Source organism: Cervus elaphus, chromosome 5, assembly GCF_910594005.1.
Source record: "Cervus elaphus chromosome 5, mCerEla1.1, whole genome shotgun sequence".
Taxonomy (NCBI): Eukaryota; Metazoa; Chordata; class Mammalia; order Artiodactyla; family Cervidae; genus Cervus; species Cervus elaphus.
The window spans coordinates 20801815-20823930 of record NC_057819.1 but is presented as its reverse complement, the minus strand read 5'-3'; the positions used below and the strand labels follow the sequence as shown (position 1 = coordinate 20823930).

At 45.7% G+C, this 22116-nt stretch overlaps 1 protein-coding gene across 6 annotated transcripts in view; it reads right to left on the bottom strand.

Moving 5' to 3' along the window:
- Positions 1–22116, bottom strand: part of ZNF664 (zinc finger protein 664) — a 35015-nt gene that overhangs the window by 6577 nt on the left and 6322 nt on the right. For 5 of the 6 annotated variants that reach the window (XM_043902049.1, XM_043902050.1, XM_043902051.1 and 2 more), the window contains one exon: positions 11793–11880. The exons of the other annotated variant lie outside the window; for it this stretch is intronic. The gene's annotated coding sequence lies outside the window, so the exon portion shown is untranslated. The remainder of the gene's footprint in view (positions 1–11792; positions 11881–22116) is intronic. 6 annotated transcript variants of the gene reach the window in all.

Sequence of the window (22116 nt, the reverse complement as noted above, 5' to 3'; positions counted from 1 at the left end):
CCAAATGGCACAGGGATCTTTGCAGAGTGGCTGGTCTCAAGGCCAGAGCAGCACTTTACACAGTGAGCCTTGGGACACCTTGTTATGCCAGAATGCAAGGAGTCATGCCAAAGAACACAGATGCCAACTTACAAATAGACTCCCATTGGAAAAAAACTGGGACAACTGAGGGTCAGAAGGAATGATGAATGTGACCCATTGAAACACACTAAATATACAAAACCCCCGAATTCACAGTGACGACAAGGGGTGGGGAGGCACTGAGAAAGAAAGAGAGGTACAGAGAGACAGACTCAAGGCACTAGACTAAACTGAAAGTTACAGAATACCAAATTTTACCTTTTTTGAAACTTGGCAATTAAAAGGAAAGAATGAAGAATCCTTCCTCTTTCAAGAGAATGCAACAAGCCAGCTAGTAAGTGTGCATCTGTAACGAAATGCATGATTCAGACCATGGCAAGAAATGGGTAAAAACATCAGATGAAAGGCTGATCAAGAACTTCTTACACTTTTGAGGATCTGGCTATCAACCCCCGACCCCCTGATTGATGTCAGCATACTCCAAGAGGAGCAAATATACCCCCTGCCTCCTGGCCTGATGCCACAGGAACCACACAGCATCACCTGAAACATTCTTGCCAAATACGTCTCCTGGACTCCTTCTTTATCTGAGGTAACTAGGAGAGCTAGGGAACTACCAGGACACAAGCAGAAAAATATCAAAATGTGAGCCAGTCCACAGGACAACTGCCCATTTCTGCAACAAGTAAATGGTATGGAAAAGGTGGGGGCGGGGGGTGGACTTCCCTGATGGTCCAGTGGTTAAGACTCTGCACTTCCAATGCAGGGGGCTTGGGTCTGACCCCTGATCAGGGAACTAAGATCCCACATGCTACACGCCACGGCCAAAATAAAAAAGAAAAAGAAAAAAAAAGTTGGGGGTGGGGGCTGCTCTAGATTAAAGACACCTGAGATATAACAATCAAATGTAACTTGAGGATCTACCTTCTTAGGAATTTGGTTCAAATAAGCCAGCTGCTAAAACAGGACAACTGGGGAGATGCCCATTAGGGACTAGGTATCAGATTACACAAGGAACTGGGCTCACTGTATGAGGTGTGATGATGCCTTTGCAGTTGTGTAAACCAATGCCTGTATTTTTAGAGATGGATACTGAGGCTTGTAACAATAAAATGATGTCTGAGATATGTCTTAAAATTATTTAGCTTGGGCTAAGTAAAAACAGACAAAGCAAATGCGGGAGGACTGCTGTAACTGTTGAATCTAGGTGATGGATAAATAATGAATAAGACAATCGATCTCTTCCTTTGTGTATGTCTGTCATTTTTCATGATAACAAAAGTGGCTAATACTGGGAAACATTCTTTTCCTGCTTCTCCTGCAAGGACAAACTGACCCCCGAACCTGGAACACTGCACAGAGGTGCATGTGAACTAAGCAGATGCAACCCTCCAATGGCTGTGACCTCAGCAGTCCATCCTGAGCACACGAGTGTGTGCGCACTGCAGACGTCTCTGGGGAGTGGAGGGAGGCTGCTGGGGATGAGCTAGGGTCACGGCGAGCAGTGCTGCACTAGGCTCCTCCTTCCCTCTCCAGCTCTTCAACCGAGAGCCATGTGGTTCCCCTGATGCCCTCCCTTGGAGAGGCAGCGGCCAGGGTCAGGGCGTCGATCCAGACAGGCCTCAGAGAGACTGGCTCTGCTGGCGACGTGAAACTCCTGCAGTCGTCGTGCATGACCTTCCACCAGAGCGCCTCTGGACGGGGAAGTCAGGTACTGCCGTGCCTTCCAGGTAAAAGGCCTGGGCACAGCTGTAAGTCTCAACGCACTGAGCGCAAGCCATATTCTGCAGGTAAAAGGCCAGGCAAAGAACATCCAGCAGACTTGCCATGTGACCAACAAGAGAAGGACAAACAGGCACCAAGGATCCCCACCGCAGCCTTTCCTAAAACAGCACCTGTCTCACTGCTTTTCACAGACAAAGGAAACGGCAGACCAGGAGAGCAGGGAGGAATCACAGAATTCGACACACCGCAAGGGCACGATGCTCCCAAGAATCTCTCCCTCGAAACTGGATGTTTCCTATCTAGTGTCCCATAAGGGCTTTCACGGGGACAGTGTGTATGACTGGGGGCCACCTGGTAGACTGGAGGAGGAAGGGGGGCTTGCACCTGAGGACGTCAGGCACCACTACAGGCCATGTCCCGTCTCTCCAGGAGACAAGACCTTGGGGCACCATCAGCAAGTCCGTGCCTTCAACCTGCATGTGAGAAGACCTTTTCAAATAAGAAAGGTGCAGGCTGGCAAAGAACTGAGAGGAAAAGGGTTTTAAGTAGCCCAACTGCCCTGAACCCCACCTTTCATGAAAAGGAGTTTCTTCCCTCCCTGCAGTCTATCCATCAGGAGATTTGCCTCATGTCAACCGTGTGACACCAACACCACTTCATCAATACCTGTCCCCCAGGTCACTTAAAAGTAAGGAATCTAGGTGAATAAACAACCGTGGCTGAAACGCAAGGAAGTTAAAAAACAAGTGAGACCTAAATACAAAGAAACTACGTCCTGAAAAAACAAAAGGTCTGGGCCCTGGCACAGGATAAGGGTCACTTGGAGACGGAGATGCAGGATTAATGGGCCGGGAGGACGGGACTGTTGCCCTTGGAGGGCTGATCGGGCCACATGCTCCCAAGTCTAGACACAGTTCAACCGGTGCTGTGACCAGGAGGCAGCACTGCTGCTGGACTGTGGGGTGAGGCCCGGCACCTACTGCAGTGACCCTGAGCTTCCTTGCAGGCAGCACGCTTGTTTCCTATGGCATCGGGCTTGGGCCAGGGGAGGAGGCACAGCGTCTGCTCATTTCTCTTGGAGTTTTGCTGACAATGGTTAGTGGGCTCCAGGGTGGGAGAGGAGCCCACTCTGGTCCTACCTGCAAGGGGCAAAGGTCAAGAGGCAGGTACAGAGTGGGGACACTGATTTTCTCTCCAAATTTCAGCCTGAATTTGTTGACGAACTCAAAGGTAATAGTCCCTCTGCCCTGAGAAAAAGCTCATGAGGCTGTGCTGGGGAGGGAAGACTGGATGTGGACTTTGAAACAAGATTATTTAAACATACTTCTGTGTGTGCCTGTCATATGTTACTGTCTTTTACACAGCTGTCCCCAAAATACGATTCTACATAGGAGAAAACAGCAAACTCATTTTTCATGGATTTCTTGTTAAAACGGTCCAGTGGTTACAGGACAGAAGGACCCAGGCTCCACAAGGCAGGGGCTGGAGACAAGAGGGAATGAGAGGGACACTGACAGTCAGCACCCCACAGGGCCCGGTACTGGGCCAGCAGGAGGTGCCAGCGTGGCCGTGCTCTCTGGCTGGCCAGAGGACAGCCAACTCTCCAACAGAGAGGCAGAGGCTGGAAAAGGAGACGATTGGATGCTCCAGAACACTGACTTGGACCTAGACACACTCAGCACAGGCTGGCTGTGAAATCAAGATCAACCCCACGATTTAGCAGGAGAGAAAGCCATGCACACCTGTCAAGGAGTTGGCAGACAGAAGCCTTGCCCTCAGATGCCGCATCAAGCCAGCTGCTCTGGTGTGCTGTGTTGCAGGTCTGTCTACAGTGCTGTGGTTCCGATCGTGCATGAAGTATACATAATTCCATTCTACGGTAGCCAGTTCTAATACCCCAGTCAAAGCTACATCAACAGAAATCAAACTAACCTCCTATCCAGAACCAGACCTGTCAGAACATGTGGCTTATGGTTCTGACATTCAGAGGGACAAGGGGCACCCATCCTGAGAAAGATAAAAATGGATAAAAAAAGAATTGAAAGAAAGACATTCCGATGCCTCCAGCATCACCCAAAGCTCCTACTACCAATGGCAGTGGGCTGCACCGGCCACGTGACTCATCTCCTCCCCATGTGCAGAGCAGGCAATTGTGTCCTGGGGCCTGGAGAAGGTTCTCAGATGATCAAAGCGCTGTAGCTCAGACGAGGGTGCCCCAGACTAATCAGGATGAAAGAATCCCAATCAATTCCCAGTCTTTTAACTACTGGGAAGTGTTTTATAGGAAGATCCCAGTGTTCCCAGCTGCCCTAACACGTGTTGGTTCATGCCATGCTGTTGAGTGTTTGATATCTAAATGATAATCCAGCCCACCCAGAAGCAGGCCCAGAAGGTGTCCCTGATGCCAACAGTCCTGGAAACGGAACTCAGATGCAGGATCAGCCTGTGCGAGAATGCAGGCACGTGTCCCACACTCAGCCCCAGTACCTGCCAGGCAGTGGGCTGCCCTCTGGAAGATCCTGTGATCAACACCACAGCCGCGGCTTCTGCCTTTGTGTGGCTGACAGTCTAGCAGGGGAGGCGACGGGCCCAGTGCTCTGCGAGTGGTGCTGTGGCTGAGCAGGGCCCTGGGGACACAGCTACACGACTGAGGGGCATCCCAACTAGTTTCACATCACAAGGAAGATGTCCAGTAAACTCTACTTTTAAACTGAAACTAAAATGAGGAACCCTTTTGGAGAAACTCACCCTGGGGAAGGGCAAATGTCGAGAGACAGCCAGGATGACCAGCCCTAGGAGCGCACTTCAGCACATGGGAGACAGAAGGCGAGAGTGGGGGCGGGGGGGGGGGGGGCGCACAAGCTGAGTCTCTTGCAAAAAGCCAACCCGTGAGCATGGGACCCCAAACAACCATCCAGCCCTGGGAGGCTCAGTTCTTTGCAGCTGCTGTCCTAGACCAGCAGTTCTCAAAAACCAAGACTCTTGAGGATTCATTCCACAATCCTTACAAAACAAGATCAAAATGACTTTCAAGATATACTAAAAGGTTGCTTGCTTTTTTCACTGTGCTGACATATGGCTGGAGGATGCAAACACACTGGCTGGCCAAGGTGCCCACTCCTTAGGCTCCTCACACAAAACCCTGTGGCAAAGGCACCAGTAGTTGAAAGATTCTTCACCAGTAGTTGAAAGATTCTTCACAGTAAAAAAAAAAGTTTCACTTAAGAATATCCTTGAAGAAGCAATAAAAAAATAATTCTTTAAATCTAGACCCTTTTATTGTATTTATAACATTTATGTTAAACATATCATGTTCATTATATTGATATGAAATACACACACATATATTTTAAAGTATATTCATCATATTCCTGGTTAAAATGGAACCATATCAGGTCACGTACCCAAGCGCAGTGGTTGTCTCAAGGAAGAATGCTTGTCTGTCTGAGCTGCAAACTCAACCAGCCTCTTCTCGACAGAGCGTCATTTTTACTTGAGTGACTACACACTCGCTCTGCAGACTGGGGTGCTGGGCAGACATCTCAGATAACAGGAAACTGATGGCATTTATTGCCAACTGTCAAATCTGAGCCTTCAAATGAAAACTGGGATCTGGGAAAACTCCTGTCTGTCACCATGGGCTCTCTAATTTCCTGAGACTTGAAGACTGTCCTGATGAAACTGAAAGCAACACTAACCATGAGTTTTCTGATATTACACATAATGAAATGTATGAACATTTTCAGGCTCTGCAAAAAGTGAACTGATGTTGTCCAAATGACCCATGTGTCAGGTAATACATCATTGTGGGTAAAACATCTATTCAAAGTGCAGAAAGAGACCGGGAATTTCAACACAGGATTTCAGACTGCATACTGCAAATAATCTGCAGAAAACCACCACTTGTCAAGTTTGATATCAGGTCACAAAGGAACTCACAAGTACCTGAAAAGGCTACTGAAACCCCCTTTTCAGTTCCTTTGTGAAGCCAGACATCACCTACTTCAGCTAAAACAACATATTGCAAGAGACTGAGCACAGAAGTGGACAGAAATGTTTATACCACTCTTCCTACTAAATGCTAAATGTTTTTGGTTTTAGAAAATGTATCATTTTCATAAAAGTGTAATCTGTGTTAATGTGTAATGAGTTTGTCATTATTTAATACTTTTAAATAAATACTTTTGTAAATTTATGCTTTTGTAAATTAATACTTTTGTAAAATTTTAGTCTTCATTTCTATTGTAAGTATCGATGCCTATAATCCACATAGACAGAAAGCCCTTTGAGGTCCTTAATAATACTTTTTAAAGTGTAAAAAGATCCAAAGCCCAAAAAGGGATTGAGATTCTATCTCAAGCTCACTTTTTTTTAAAGCTGAAAGTGTGGGAACAAACTGTAAGATGAACAATTAATTGCGGTCAGTCATTTCCACCATCAGTCATCATTATTCTGGATGTAATATACTACAGATGTAACGACACTCCTCTAAAGTAACCCCAAAGTCAAGTTTTGTCCATAAGAAGACTGAAAAAATGAACACTACAAGAAACAACTCTCTACGCAGAGAGACGCTTTTTAAAGGATTCAGACATTATCCCATTAGGCAGCAACCCCTGATGTGTTCCTGTAAGACTTTGATCTCTGGCCCAAGGGCCTTGTGATTTTGTATTATCTTACACGGTTCCCCTTGGGACATGCCAGATGCTGCTGTTAGTGAAGAGAAAACATGGTACCTGTCCCCAGCGTGGCTAGAAACTCCCAGCCATCAGGAAGTCCCAGAAGTCAACAAGCTCAGACATTACTCTGGCCGCAATACTACACCAAGGTACCTCTACTTGACCCTTTTCTACAAGCCTTGGAACAAAAGATAAATGGAAAGGCGGTTCAGATGCCTGGTGTCTGCATACTGCTGAGGAACAGGGCTAAGAAGTTCAAGGCCACCCCTCTCTGCATGCCACAGAGATCTGGGCAGACAGCAGAGGCGGCGTCTATCTCCTCACTGACCCCACTACACCTTCAGAAAATTCCAGTCTAAACTACACATCACACAACGTAGTGTCGACCTAGATACTCAAGTTCCATGGGCCCAATCCACCTCATCTTTGCTCAGCTATCTACCTCAGAATAACTTAAGTAAGCAGTCACTCGTCACTCACTGATCAGGACTGTGAATGCCACACTCATTCTATTTTGCTTCGATGTCACCATCGGTCCTCGAAGGGAAGACACAGCAGCCTGGAAGACACCCACGCTGGCTGCCCAGGGCAGGCTCCTGTCCCCAGAAATCCTTTCCAATTTCCCACACTTTTCCCAGTACCTCACTCCTAAGCTACCAAGGCCACTTTTCCTCATTCTGGTCCCTCTGCACACGCCCCGGGCCGCCTCAATGGCAACAGGTCACAGGAAGCCCCACCTTGTAAGGTCCTAGACCTCTCACCTTGGGGCTGGCTTCCCCTAACACTCTACAGAAGCCACTAAGGCCTGCACCTGGTTTGCTCCCCACACGTCTCCACCTGCCCTTGCTGACAATTCCCCCCGCCCGAGGCCCAACTGCCAGGCCACTCTTCTGAGATGGTACTCTCACTCACACAGGTCAACGCAGGCTTCCTCGTCTTTCCAGGCTAACTTCAGCTGAGAGGGGAGCTTCACTTACAGTGATTCAAGCGCACATCTCTCTCCTGGGCCTAAATGTCCTGTGGTCCAATCCCTCTACAGCCTCAGAACGCAGGCCGGGCTTCTATCCACCCAAGGGCCCATGCAGGTGCTTACACACTGCATCCCGTCACTGGAGTGCCATGACCTCAGAGCAGGGCTCCTGAACTAGTCTGTCAGTCACTGGCCACTGGATGCCATTGGTGCAACATCTACTCAGCAGCACGCCCTCACCTGTATTCCCACAGGCGCCCAATCTGGCACCCAAGCGGCACTTCCTGAATACACCACTGATCATCAGTAGCCTGAGTAATTTAGAAGGACAATTTCCCCAAGGGTAGTGAGGTCAACTTTTCAGATCGGTCAAAGGAGGTTCTGATTGAGCAGGAGTCTCCAACTCAACTTTAACAACAACAGTGGATTTCAGGACACTTTGGATGCCTTCCTCTTGCTCCGCTCCCTCCAGCTGGTGAGAAAAGACTCTGATCCAGCATGAGTCCTGAGCACTAGAGGAGAACCCTGACGCTGGTGCCCTTCAGTCACTTGGCCAGGATCTCCCAGGGAGGCCACTCTGTCCCCACCCTACCCACCTTTCCTACTTGGGGCCCCAGGTGTGTGGGCTCCTCTGTCCCCACCCACTAGTCCTGCCCACACGTCCCGAAGCCCTACACACTAAAAGTTCTAGGTTCCCTGCCCTCGCCCTTAAAAAAGTCCAGTGGCCAAGGACATGAGCTCTGGGTTTTACTGAGCTGTAGGGAAGAGAGCCGCTTTCCCTCTGTCCTTGGGATGACTGCTTTTTGTGTGACTTGGCCTAATGACTCCTAATGGAAAAAAGATAAAAGACAAAAGAAACCATGCCAGATTTTTCTTTAACTAGAAACTATCTCAGAGACTATGAAATGAGGCCTGGAGAAGGGCAACAAGTATGGAGGGAGTGATGCCAAGTTTTCTTCTGAGACTGAGAAAGAAGTCTCAACTGATGCCAAGTTTTCTTCTAAGTCTGCAAAGAACTGCCTGCCTGCCTCTGTGATTTCAGAGATAGAGTATGACATAGGGACGCACTCCTCCGCTCCCCTCCAGCCAAGTCCTCCCACAAAAATGACCCACAAAGAGACACAGCAGGGTGTGGGCCTGTTGCTGCCATTCGCTATGTGACCCTGGCTGATCTCAGACTGATCTGTAAAAATATGGATAATAATGTCTACAACACTTGGCTGTGATAATTAAAGAAGATAATAAGTGTGAAAGTACTTATCAGGGTGCCCGCAGCCTCGCTGAAGCCAAATAAATATGAGTTTCCTTATTTCCCTTATTTTAATTAATGCATGACACACGCATTCATTTGCCAAGAATGTCATTTCACAGGCAGAGGCTTCCCGAGCCCCGGCGGTGCCTCTCCCTGTAATTAGGGTTCCTCCTCTGCTCAGAGTCAATGCTGCTTTCACACCCTCGCATCTGTCTCCTGCGTCTCCCAGCACTTTTCCCTCTTGACCCTCTACTCAAAGGATCATTTTAAAATACACCTGACTGCAGTGACATCTCCTCACACTCTGAGCTCCCCCACCTCTTTCCTGCTCTTGAACACTGTACACAGAAATGCCCTCGGGACGGGACAGAGTGTGACTTGTTTTGGTGATGTATCACCTGAGTACCACATACAAGGCTCAAGTTCATCTTATCTATCTGGTAAATGTGTAAACATCTCTATACATTAGGAATCATAATAATTTGGTGGGTGGAACACTGGGCCTGCATGGGGTCCTAAGTTCAAATTCCTGATCCGTCACTGAACAGCTGTGTGACCACAGGTCGCTCACTCAGCCTTAGCTCACTCATCCACGAAATGGATGGTAAGACCTGGCATTAGTCATTCTGAGGCTCACTCTCACTCACATCATGGGGCTTAGAGGCCTCAATCTCATTTAGCCCTCGAGAAGGAGCAGTACTGATGGGGGGACTGAAAACAAAACCTTCTCAGGACACAATGAGGATACTCAGCACCAGAAAGGGCCCAGGTAAGGAAAGGAAGGAGAAACACAGCCTGGACCCAGGGGACTTCAAGAGAAATGAAAAGTGGATTTTTAACAGGCCTGTCTCAGTGACACTTGGATTGGGAGTGCCATAGCACTTGGCAGGTCAAAAAGTTTACAGATTTGGGATTCTAATTTTTAATTGCTAAAAAAAACACATATAATAAAACATACCATCGTTACCATTTTTCAGTGTAGAGTCCATGGCAGTGTTAAGTACATGCATGTTAGCGTGAAACGTCTCCAGAACCTTCCCATCTTCAGTAAACCTTCAGTAAACCTTCAGAAAAACTGAAACACTGTGCCCGCTGAACAACTCCCCCTTCCATTCTGCTCTGTTTCTATGAATTTGCCTACTTTAACTATCTCAGATTCTGGCTACGTTTACACCTGGGTCACTACTTGTAACTTTTTTTATTTGGGAAACCAACATGAGTGTGACTGGGGGAGACAGGTCTGTGTAGCAGGCGCCCTCAGAAGCACGAACCTTGAAGGCAGCTCACGGGTTAGCTGTTGCCATAATCCCAGGCTGGACGCTCTCTGGCAGCCAGAATTCAGGATTAGCATGGCTAGAGATGCATCACCACCCAACTCTCAAAAAGGGCCCAGGAACAGTTACAACAAACAACACAGAACTTCAACATTCAGGGGAGACTGACACCCGAGGGGGGACCAGTGTCATTTTAAAAACATGTGCTAGCAGACGACTACCAAATGCGGCCAGTGGTCTCAGCAAACACTCGTCAACCCCAGTTACTCTAGGCAGAAATGAGCATGGGACTGAACTGGAAATACAACATACATGAACACTTCATCATTAGCTAGGCCTGTGAAGCCCATTCCTGATACGGCATTTCACAGTGGGACTACATCACATGGAGACCTTCTTTTCCCTCTGTTAGTGGAAACCTTGAACTTGAGACCAAAGTCAGTATGGACAGAACAGGAATTTATATAAACCGAGGCCTGTATCTCTGGTCTGACCACTCACAATGAAGAAGGCTGGCTGGGGGCACCCAAGTCAGCACCAGAGAGAAAGGAGACAGACAGGGACCGAGTAGAGAGAAAACTCCTTTGCCGCTATGCCCAGGCAGACTCGCCCAGGCTTCCAAACAGGGCCGGGGCCTGGCGATCAATCCAGCACCGGGGAGAGGGAGGGGAGCAAGCTGGTCAGGAGAAGCCCCTGCCTTCCCACCCGGGCCATGCAGAGTCAAGAAGAGAAAGACACCACACCTCCCCTGGGCTCACCCTTCTCACCAGGGACAGGAGCTACACCCACTAGGACAGAGGCCACTGACACTCCTTTATCTCACCCAGTCAGTGCTTCTCGTGCAGCTGGGCAGTGAAGTCAGGGCTGGGAGTGGCCTAGAGCTGAGAACTCAGTCTCTGGCAGTGCATGAGGAAGACAAGAAGTCACGTGCCCCAGGCCAACAGCTACCAAGACAGGGTTCTTCCTCCTGCTGTCCAGCTGTGCATGGCTCGGACATAAAGTTTTCTCATGAATGTGAACCATAGCAATCCAGACTGTGGGTTCAACTGGAATATACTGGATTTCAACAATGACCAAATGAAGAGGAACAAATATCTGTCCTATGTAAAATATATGTTGTCTTCTTACAGTTGAGCTGAAGAAGGAAAAAAAATTATTTAAAAATGATCACAAATCCACAGGTTCAAAAGAAAATGAAGGAAAAAATGCTAATGCTGGAAATGTGATGCTCTCAGAATTATGTCTGCACAGAGACTGATGTAACATCCTGCCCAAGGTAAGAAGACTTTCAGAAACTCATATTTAAGGAGAAAACTGATATTCAGGCTTTGTAAACAAGAAAACACCAGAAACACACAGAGTAACAAACTCAGTTCAAAAGCAAGTTGTGACATCTCAATGAAGACAGGAACAATGGGAAAGACACCAGGAGACCATAGGTCCAGAAACAGGTTTCTGATCCAGAGGACTTCAGGACAGCAGAGGGAAGTGGAACAGGCAAAGGAAAGCTTTAATAACTAATGGCTCACATGAAATTGAGAAAATTAGACTCCAGAGGTACAAAGAGGAACCCCAGATGGGACAAAGATGCTTCTGCTGACTTCAGAGTTAAGGAAGGGTGTCTAAGGTCTACAGAAGTCAAAGCCAGATCCAGGCAAGAGTGTAAGAAAAACCATGAGTCAGGGAAACTTGCTTCCTCATTGAGCCCCAAAGGGAACATGCTTAGAAAGAACTCCAAAGACATTTTGGTTCAGAGATAGTTGAGGGTGATTCTCCATCTACAAAAATGGTGAAACAAGAGGAACACTTACCACAGTGACAGAAGTCAAAAACCCCAAGACATTCCAGAGGAAGAGGCAGGGCCCACTGTGGCTGAAGAGCAACAAGAGCCTCGGGATCCTGCGGGGTCAGAAACATGCGGAGAGAAAAGGAGGTGTGTATCAGGGACGAATGAGGATCACTAGGCTTTTCAAAGAACTGGATATTCTAAATATGGGGTCCCAGCTGACCCTCTTATAATCAGGACTTATACTAAAATGTGGAATTCAAGGCATGCAGGGCCAAACAGAGGATGAGAAAACCCGAGAAACCCTATAAAGGAAAAGCCAGGCACATCTACACAACTTCACTTCAAGACACAGGAATCCTACTATCATAAATAGCCTCTTGTTAGGAATTTATCCACACTTCAGTTCTAGGTTCATATGAGAGACTGAATAACTGACTCTGGGACTGGCTGGAATCCTAAAGAGTCTTAATCAGTATGTGGATCAATACTGTTTTTCTCACTTATTTTCCAGGTGAGAGGGTACTGAAGAAGTAGGGACTGAAGGCGGGTTGAGTCGGTTCATATCTTGGTTTTTCCATATGCTGGCTGTGCAGCCTTCACCTCAGAAGTTAAGAATGGGGTTAATGAAGATAAGAAAAAGCACCTGACCTCGTAAGGGACCATTATAAGATAGTTTGAGGGTTAAATAAGTTAATGTATGACAAGTATTTAAAATAGAAATGCTAAGGGCTGAACCATGGTTAGCTATCATTATCATTATCTTATTTATTCCATCTGCTCCCTCCCCCTCCGCTATATTCTAGAAGTGCCAAGAGTACTTTGGGTGTAGATTCCAAGACCTACTTTAAAGTTTGGGGAAATTGCTTTTCCTTGGGAAGTTTAATGGCATATTGAGGAAGTCAGGTATCACCACTGCCATGCAACATTCAGATGGGACACTTCATTTGGAGACTCTGGGGCTGGTGCTAAGTTACTATATGTCTATATAGCTCCTTAGAACTTTGAGAGGAAGGAAACATGTGAATGACATGAGGTTCGAGTTATCCAACTCTGCTCACAGCCATCTGAAGCAGCTCTATCATTTCAGCAGAAATCACTAATACAAGAAATGGAATTCTACAGGTAGGCCTGAGTGACCCTGCAATATCTGAGACTAAATAAAATGGGGACAAAAGGGGAAAATGAAAATGCTTTCAATATATTTAGGGATTTCAGTTTCTCTACATGAACAAAGCATTGCCTTGGAATGAAGGTTGTTAACAGAATATACTTTAAAGGATAGAGACTTCAAATGATTTTGACAAGGGGCCAGGTTTTCTCTTCCTTGCTGAACTATACATGCCAATCATGGTGCCTGCTGGCCTGCAAATCCTACTAACAGCAACTGCCTCAGCTTTAAGGGCAGGTCCAGCTGCCATAGACCACATGACTGCTCCATCTCACGTCACCACAGCTTCTGAGAGCAGGTGCAGACACCTGACCCACGAGCTTAATGGCGACCTCTGCTGTGGCCTGGACTACAAGTAAAAGCTGCAACAAAGTCACATTCCCAATCGCTCCCCCAGGAATCTAAACAATACTGAGAACCGGGTGATGAGCCACGAGAGATGAAGCTGAAAGGTTAGGATATACAAAGGAGCTGGAGTGACCACGTGCAACCACAGCAAACCAAAGTCATGAGGGAGGAGAAACTCTAAGTAAGGTAGAAAAAAGACTGATGGGATAAGGGAAAAGGATAAACCAGATGGCAGCAAGAGGGAAAGGACACAGAGGAAAGAGAGCAGCCCTGAGACCCTACTGTCGATGGGAAAGACTGCTTCTCTGAGCTGCCTTAGAGAACAACAGCTTCCTGGTCCAGGCGCATCCTTAATGTCATATCCCGTTTCCTAAAATGGAATGGATCTCTGCTCTTTGTAACAACAAAAAAAAAAGCACTAACTAAAGCAGTTACTTCAGCTCCCTTGAGAATGGAGTTTTCCCAGGAGGTAGCTCAGTGCCTCAAACAAACATTTCTGGCAAGTCCACCCCAGCCAGACGTGCCTCAACATCTCAGCAGAAGAGGGGTGTCTCATTCTCTATGAAACTTCAGTACTGGCCCCAAAGCTTATGAGCATCTTAATGGTCCATGAAAATGTTTTGAGACCTGAAAAAATAGTTATTGGATGTAAAATATGAAAAGGACGTAGTAAAATCAAAGTTAATAAATTTTTAATGCCTATAACTAGTCAAATGAAGCTTAACTCTCAGTTCTGTATAAGCTACTTTTGCATGGGACATGGGTACATGTTTTTGTTTGACATATGACAAGCTAAAGGTTGCCAAAGACAAAAGTGCTGAGGCCTTCAGAGGCCTGCAAACCAGTCCTGTGGAACCAAACATGCTTGGGTGTAAGCTGGAGCCTGCCCACCCTACCCTTTATAGAAGCTTACATGTTAAATATTATGCCTTACTATTCAAAACTGAGCAGTCTGAAGTCAGAAATCAACCCTCACCTTCCAAATTTAAACAGACTGTAATTTTAGCACTCCTGAGTTAGGAGTCTATTATTTTTTCTTAATGAAATATTTTACAAAAAGGAAACCAAACAACTTCTAGTAGCTGTCCTATGAGTTTTACCAAAAAGAAGGGAAATAATGTTGTTCAGGTTGCAAATGATCATGTACATTTAAAGGCCATCTGTCAGAATAATAAATCAAAAATTGATCACAGGTACTTTCTTCTTGTGCAAGAGTCCCCTCAAATGTCAGGAACAGATCCGAACATTCTCTTCCATTTGGCCAGATTCTCCCTCTCACTGGGCTTCCCTGGTGGCTCAGTTTAAAAAAAAAAAAAATCTGCCTGCAATGCAGGAGAACCCGGCTCGATCCTGCTTGGGAAGATCCCCTGGAGAAGGAAATGGCAACACACTCCAGTATTCTTGCTTGGAAAACCCCATGGACAGAGAAGCCTGGAGGGCTACAGTCCATGGGGTTTCAAAGAATCAGGACACGACTAAGCAACTAATGCTTTCACTTTGAGAAAAACAGAAGGGAGCACAGAAGTTACACAAGATTTAAATCTTACACCTGAAAAGCACAAAGGCAAATATAATTCTCTTTCTGCAGTTACTACTTATTCGGACTCTTACTGGGTGAGCACAGACAAGGTCTCCGTCTGTTCCACTGGGGAACTGTGACCACATGAACTGTTCCACTGTGGTCTGTGACCACTTCCGCCTCCCCACTGTCTCTGCCGGCCTCCCCGCACACTCTACACCTCCTGGTCCTGCCCCACACACACCTGCTGCCCCACTACTTCCCCCCCCAATGCCTCCCCTGCAGAACTGTTCCCTAGGAACTCCCTGGCAGTCCAGTGGTTAGGACTCTGTACTTTCACTGCCGAGGGCCCAGGTTCCATCCCTAGTTGGGGAACTAAGATCCCAGAAACCACGAAGGGCAGCCAAACAAAACAAAACTGCTTCCCTCCCCTTCAGAGCTCAAGGCCCTCGTTCACATTTCACTCTGACTAATTTACATGCATCTCCTCCATCCCCAGTTCCCTACACTTTCTCACCTCTCCTCAGGCCTTGACCTCTTTTTTTTTTTTTTCTTTCTTCTGACTTTTTTTCCATTTATTTTTATTAGTTGGAGGCTAATTACTTTACAATATTGTAGTGGTTTTTGCCATACACTGACATGAATCAGCCATGAATTTACATGTATTCCCCATCCCGATCCCCCCTCCCACCTCTCTCTCCACCTGATCCCTCTGGGTCTTCCAGGGGGAGAAGGCGAGGGTGGGATGTTGTGAGAGAACAGCATCGAAACATGTATATTATCAAGCATGAAACAGATCACCAGCCCAGGTTGGATGCATGAGACAAGTGCTCGGGGCTGGTGCACTGAGCTCTTCTTTTATTCCTTCTTTCTAAATGAGTGTCTGCTAAAGGTATGTCCTCACTCCATCTTTTTTTTTTAAGCTCAACCTCCTGCTTGGCTTGAATGAGAGCCATTTCCATAATGACAATTCCACATTTTCTCATAGCAGGAATCTTTCCCTATCATCCCACAGTGAACTGAAAATCACTAATTCACCATCTTCCAAGACCCTGTAAAAGGCAACATCTTCCCCAACAACTCTTCTAAGCCAGGAACTTTGAAGTCAACTTCCCCCGCCACCCCCCACAACACACACACCCTTTCACTGCATCTGATCTCTGCTTATCTTCTTTCTACTCTCAGCATTTAAACCCAAGCAAACTCTCTTCTACCTTAAGGAAACCAATACTTAGCCATCTCTAGCTGCCATATATTTTCTCCATTTCCCCATCCAGGCTTCTTAAAGACTTAGTCTCCTGATTTCTATTCTTTCATTTCCCATTCATTCCTCGACCCACCACCACACCGCTGAAGTTCCTCTTGGCACCTTCTTGCTCATGCTGGACACTCCCTTCTACAACTCCACTCTCAGGACACCCACTGGTGTCAGTCTGCATGGAGACTCCTGCCCCTCCCCAAGTACTAGCATTCCTCTGGGTTCCATCCTGGCTCCCCTCTGCTCCCTACTCATACCCAGACCAGTTCAACTATCTAGTCCACTGGTTCTTAATTCTAGCTGTTAAAGAAAAGCTTTTGTAGGAGTCTGTGTTTTAACTGTTCATAAGGCCTCCAGAGGGCACTCAAACACTTGCTCATAAATCTACACGGATATTTAGGCTAAAGCACTAGAACTTGCAGCGAATTTCACAGTTGATTACTACCTCTAACTAGTTACTAAGCACCATGAAGACTGGTACAGCCGGCTTTCTGCAGGTTCCCCGATCCGAATTGTGAGTCTGGGGGCTTATCACAAGGTCCTAATTCTATCATGACAGAGAGATACAGTGATATGTTACTGAATATTGGTTAACTAAAAACCTGACTTGTGTTTGCTGGCTGATGCCAAGTACTTTGAATCACTAAAACATTCTTAAATCCTATCAAGCTTAATCCTACATGTTTGAAATGCACATCTAAAAATAATTTTGAAAGCCAGAGGGCCATAATGGGGTTTACTCTGAGGAAAGAGGGTTCAGATTTTTTTAATGAATTGTTTTATCATTTACCTGAAGAGGCAGAATTTATAACCTTTGGGACAGAGGATTACTCTAGCTGGAACAAGGGCTTCCTCAGAAGATTTGGCACATTACTATGGAAGGCATTGCAAAAAATAAGCTGTGGAAATAAGCTATGACTATTTTATCAACTTGCAGGTTATAAAAAATAAATAAGCTCTAGAATAGCTTTATTGAATTTCTTATATCAGGTGACACAAGAGACACTGCATATTCTCAAGTTAGAATAAAGCTGTAGAAATGCTTTAGTGTCAACAACACAAATTACTGCTTTTTCAAATTAAACTTTGAATTCTGCTGATACAACTCCAGTTACATTTCCTTTTTTAAAAATCTCCCTTCTTCCAACCTCTTCCATAGCATGAGTATCTCCATAGCTGTGGGTTAGCTGTGGTAATTCTTTACACCTAGGCTAAATGACTTTGATTTGCCAAATTAGGTTGACTCCTTATCTCTTTATCACATCTCTGAGCCATTAGAACCTACTGTCCCCATCAGTTCTGGGAACTCTCTCCACAACTGCCAGGGCACCGCCCTCCCCCGAGGCCCCCCATCTGCCTTCACCACCTGGAGAATCTGCCCCCGTGGGCCCTGCAACAGGAACCTGGTCAGCTAAGCTGAACCAGTCAGATGCTCTTCCCTAAGAGTTCAGAACTGGGAGGTGGAAAGCCTGGGTCTACAAAGTGAACTGAAAGGGACAGTGACTCGGGAGAGACACAGGCAGAGAGAGCTGCGCTGGCTCCTGTGACACTCCAGACGCTAGCAGGCCTCAGCCAAGATACAGTGTGGGGTGCCATGGCAGCCTCCTCAGAGATTCCCCCTGCCACTTCAAACACGTTTTTTTCCTTTAACCAAATGCTCTCTGGTGAAGACATCCTCCTCCTCTCTGATGAGTTCTTCCACAGGCCCCGTCTCCCCTACCTCTTCCTAGATGGACCACCCCCCAGCTCTGCTCTGGGCCTCACCTCACTCTGGTCCACACACTGGCACCCAGCCACAGCCGCCATGCCAGCCGTGACGGGAGGACACTGTAAATGACTCTCCAACCTCTATCTATACTTCTGCGAGACCCTGAATGTTTGTATCCCCTCAAAATTCAGATATTGAAACCTCAACCCCAGTGTAATGGTGTTAGGAGGTGGGGCCCTTAGGAGGAGATTAGCTCATGAGGGTGGAGCCCTCACAATGGGATGCGTGTCCTTATGAAAGAGACCCCAAGAGCTCCCCCGCCCCTCTGCCACGTGAGGACACAGCAAGAAGATGGCGTCTATGAACCAGGAGGCAGGACCTCACAGAATATACACGAAAGTCGCTCAGTCGTGTCCAACTCTTTGCGTCCCCACAGACTATACAGTCCATGGAATTCTCCAGGCCAGAATACTGGAGTGGGTAGCCTTTCCCTTCTCCAGAGGATCTTCCCAACCCAGGGATTGAACCCAGGTCTCCCACATTGCAAACAGATTTCTTTACCAGCTGAGCCACCAGGGAAACCCAAGAATACTGGAGTGGGTAGCCTATCCCTTCTCCAGCAGATCTTCCCGACAAGGGATCAAACCAGGGTCTCCTGGATGGCAGGTGGATTCTTTAACAGCTGAGCTACCAGGCAGGACCTCATCAAACACTAAATCTACCAGTTCATTGATCTTGGATTTCCCAGCCTCCAGAACCATGAAAAGTAAATATTTGTTGTTGGAGCCACCTGGTCTGTGATATTTTGTCACAGCAGTTTAAATGGACTAGGACAACTTCCAGTGGCCAGGTGAGCACTTGCAGTTGGATACAGACTCAGCACCACTGTGTCCTGGCCTACCTCTGTGCGGAACGGACCAGTATGGAAACATCAGTAGAAATCATTCCAATTATTCAGCCATAACTGACAACAGGATAACTGACTACAGCACCATCACCTGCTCAGAGACAGTCTAGCGCAAAAGGCACAGTATTACCCAAAGTCAGGGTCATGCAGACTTAAATAACTCCACATGGAAGACATCAACAGTCCAGTCTAAGCTAGACAGATACTCCCCAAACTTCAATAATATATAGATGTGTAACTATATTCCAAAAAATAGTTACCACAGAAACACTGTTTTTAATAATGGATTTATATAGAGCACTCATTCATAGAGCAAAGTATGTATTTGCAGCATAAAATCATTCTTTGCAAATTCTCTCAGGAAGAACCTACAAGTGACATGTAGTTTCTTTACATCCCTGTTCTGTCAGCACATTCAAAACTCAGTCTGTTATCTCCTCAACAAAGTCAACTCTGTTCTCAGCTGTAGTAAATGGGTCCACTGGTCACTGAACAGCCTAAGCCAGAAGCTGGTTACCATCAACCTTCCTCCTGCTCACAAAGTCTTACCTTCCCAGTTGCTCCTGAATTTATCCACCCACTTCACCTACATTCAGCTGTCATTCAGGCCACCATCCTCCCCCAGGACACTACAAAGCCTCCATGCCTGACTTCCTCTAATCCATTATCCACTGTCATGTAATCTTTCTAAAATGCAAAATGGGATGTTCATTATCCTGCTTAAAGCTTTTCAACGGGTTCCATTAATTCTCAGTGTAGTTTTCAAATTTATTCATATGACTTTTAAACTCTGATCAGTGTGAGCTACTATTTACTTCTGGTTCATCTCTCACCATTGCTCACTCCAAATCTAGTTCCAACCAAACCAAACTTCTTCAGGCTCCCCAGATCTAGTCTGCTCCTAGGCCTGAACCACTACCCCCATCCCCCGACCACGTTCCTTTTACCTCTGACCCATCACACTTGCTGTTCCCTCCAATTACCTTCAGGTCTCACCACCAGACATCACTGCCTCTAGAAAGCTTACCCTCACTTCTGGATTCTGTATGACCCTTTCTTTTGTGCTCCCAGAGCCCTTCCAAGTCCGCAACCTCCTCTCCACTATCACACTTCTTCGGCTTTGTCCTCCACTAAGCCCCACGCTACGCCACATCCACAGAATCCTGCAGGTCCACGGAACACTTGGCAAGGGAGCAAATCTACCTGCCCTTGGGCATAACCCCTTCAGTTCACCCACACTTCATGGCCCGAGGTACCTTGAGCTCCACTCTGCCAAGTCACTAATCAGGCTCCTCATGCTTCTGCCCCTGGTCCCGTGGCTAAATCCTACTTGCCCTGACTCGGTGAAAGGCAGTGTGCTTTACAACCTGATGTGTGTGTTAGAAACACAAAGAGTTAACAAGAGTCAAACTAGTAAATCCCAGGGCCCATGTTTAAGTTTCTGCATTTGTTCTACAGTTATGAGAAATGAGAACTACTTGTATCCTGCATATTGCTAAGAAGAAAACTTCCTCCAAAAGCTGGGAGCAACAAATATATCACTCAAAAAACATTCACTTTAGAGGATACTTTAATATATGACAGATGTATTTTTAAAGTGTATACATCTATTAACCATGCAGCTAACAAATGTCCTAGATATGATGTACTTTTAAAAAGTAAATGCTCCATTACAAATGAAATAACAAATTGATAAATTGATAGATGCAATGACATATAATCCTGAAAAATGAAAAAGTAAAAAAACTTAAATGTTCCAACATCCTACTACCCAAAGTCCACAATTTTTAAGATTTTCATTTAATTTCCTCCAGACATTTTACCATCATAGACTTTTGTGGAGGGCAATTGGGACTTCTGTTTAATAAGAGTTTTAAGCATATAATGTATGCAATTTTGTATCCTGATTTTCTTCACTTAACACTGTCATAAGCACTTTAATACATTTTCTTCATAAATATTTTAATAGCCAATAATATATTACCCAGTGGATAACTTAACCAGCCTGCAAATGCACCCTTAAAAATAATTCTATAATATGTATCTTTTATACATAAAACCTCTCTGTATTTAAAAATATTCCTTTGATGGTTTCTAGGTGGTTGCTACATCAATGACTATGATAACTTTTAAGGCTCTTGATACATATAGCCAATGTAACGTAAGTGTGTGACATTTTTGCTACACCCACATTAAGTACTAGGTCTTAAAACTTTCTAAATTTGGGCCTTTACTAAATGAGAAATCATAACATCTTCATTAAAGAAGTAAATACTGTTTTAAAAAAAACCTACAACAATCCAAAAGCATGTAAAATAAATATAAAATCAGTCCCAGAAACAAAAATTCAATCTCCCTATTCTCCTCCACTCCTCCTTTTCCACTTATCTTTCTAGACTTATCTCTATTTTCATTCAGAACACACACACACAACACACACACATTGTTATTTTGTTTTCTATCTTACAAAAAATGGAATTAAACTTGCTCAAAAATATATTCTGGATATCCATCCAGGCTATGTCAACACATACAAATCTGCCTTTTTAAAAGCTACCTAACATTCCATAGTGTAGAGGTAACAAACTTTTTCTGCATTCATCTTCAGCTTTTCCTCTTTATAAGTGATACTGTGACAGATTTCATTCATACTAACTTTAATTTGTATCCTCTTATTAGAATATCCCCAATTCCCTGAAGTGTATCTGCTGGATGAAAGCATATGGGTGTTTTTAAAATTTTGATAGGTTTAACCAAATTGTCATAGGGAACGGGCAAACTAATTTCAGTCAATTCTAAAGGAAATCAACCCTGAACAGTCACTGGAAGGACTGATGCTGAAGCTCTAATACTTTGGGCCACGTGATGCGAAGAGCCAACTCACTGGAAAAGACCCTGATGTTGGGAACGATTGAGGGAAGGAGGAGAAGGGGTGACACAGGATGAGATGGTTGGATGGCATCACCGACTCAGTGGACACAAGCTTGAGCAAACTCTGGGAGATGGTGAAGGACAGGGAAGCCTGGGGTGCTGCAGTCCACGGAGTCACAAAGAGTCGGACACAACTTACCAACTGAACAACAAAGACTGTATCAGGTAGCTTTTCTTCTACATACTTAGATAGCATTTTAACTTGCCTGAAAGCCATTACCTCCTCTATAAAAACTCACCGTTTTAATTTCCATTTCCCTAATCACAAGTGAGGCTGAATTTCCTGTCATCGCTTTGACACTTTCATTTCTCTATAAGAACTATTAAATGAGAACTATTCACATCCTCCATTCATTTCTTAACTATGTCAATTCTATTATCCTTTGTTTGTTTGTGAGGTCGCTCAGTCATGTTCGACTCTTTGGGACCCCATGGACTGCAACCTACCAGGCTCCTCTGTCTCCTCTGACCTGGGATTTTCCAGGCGAGAGTACTGGAGTGGGTTGC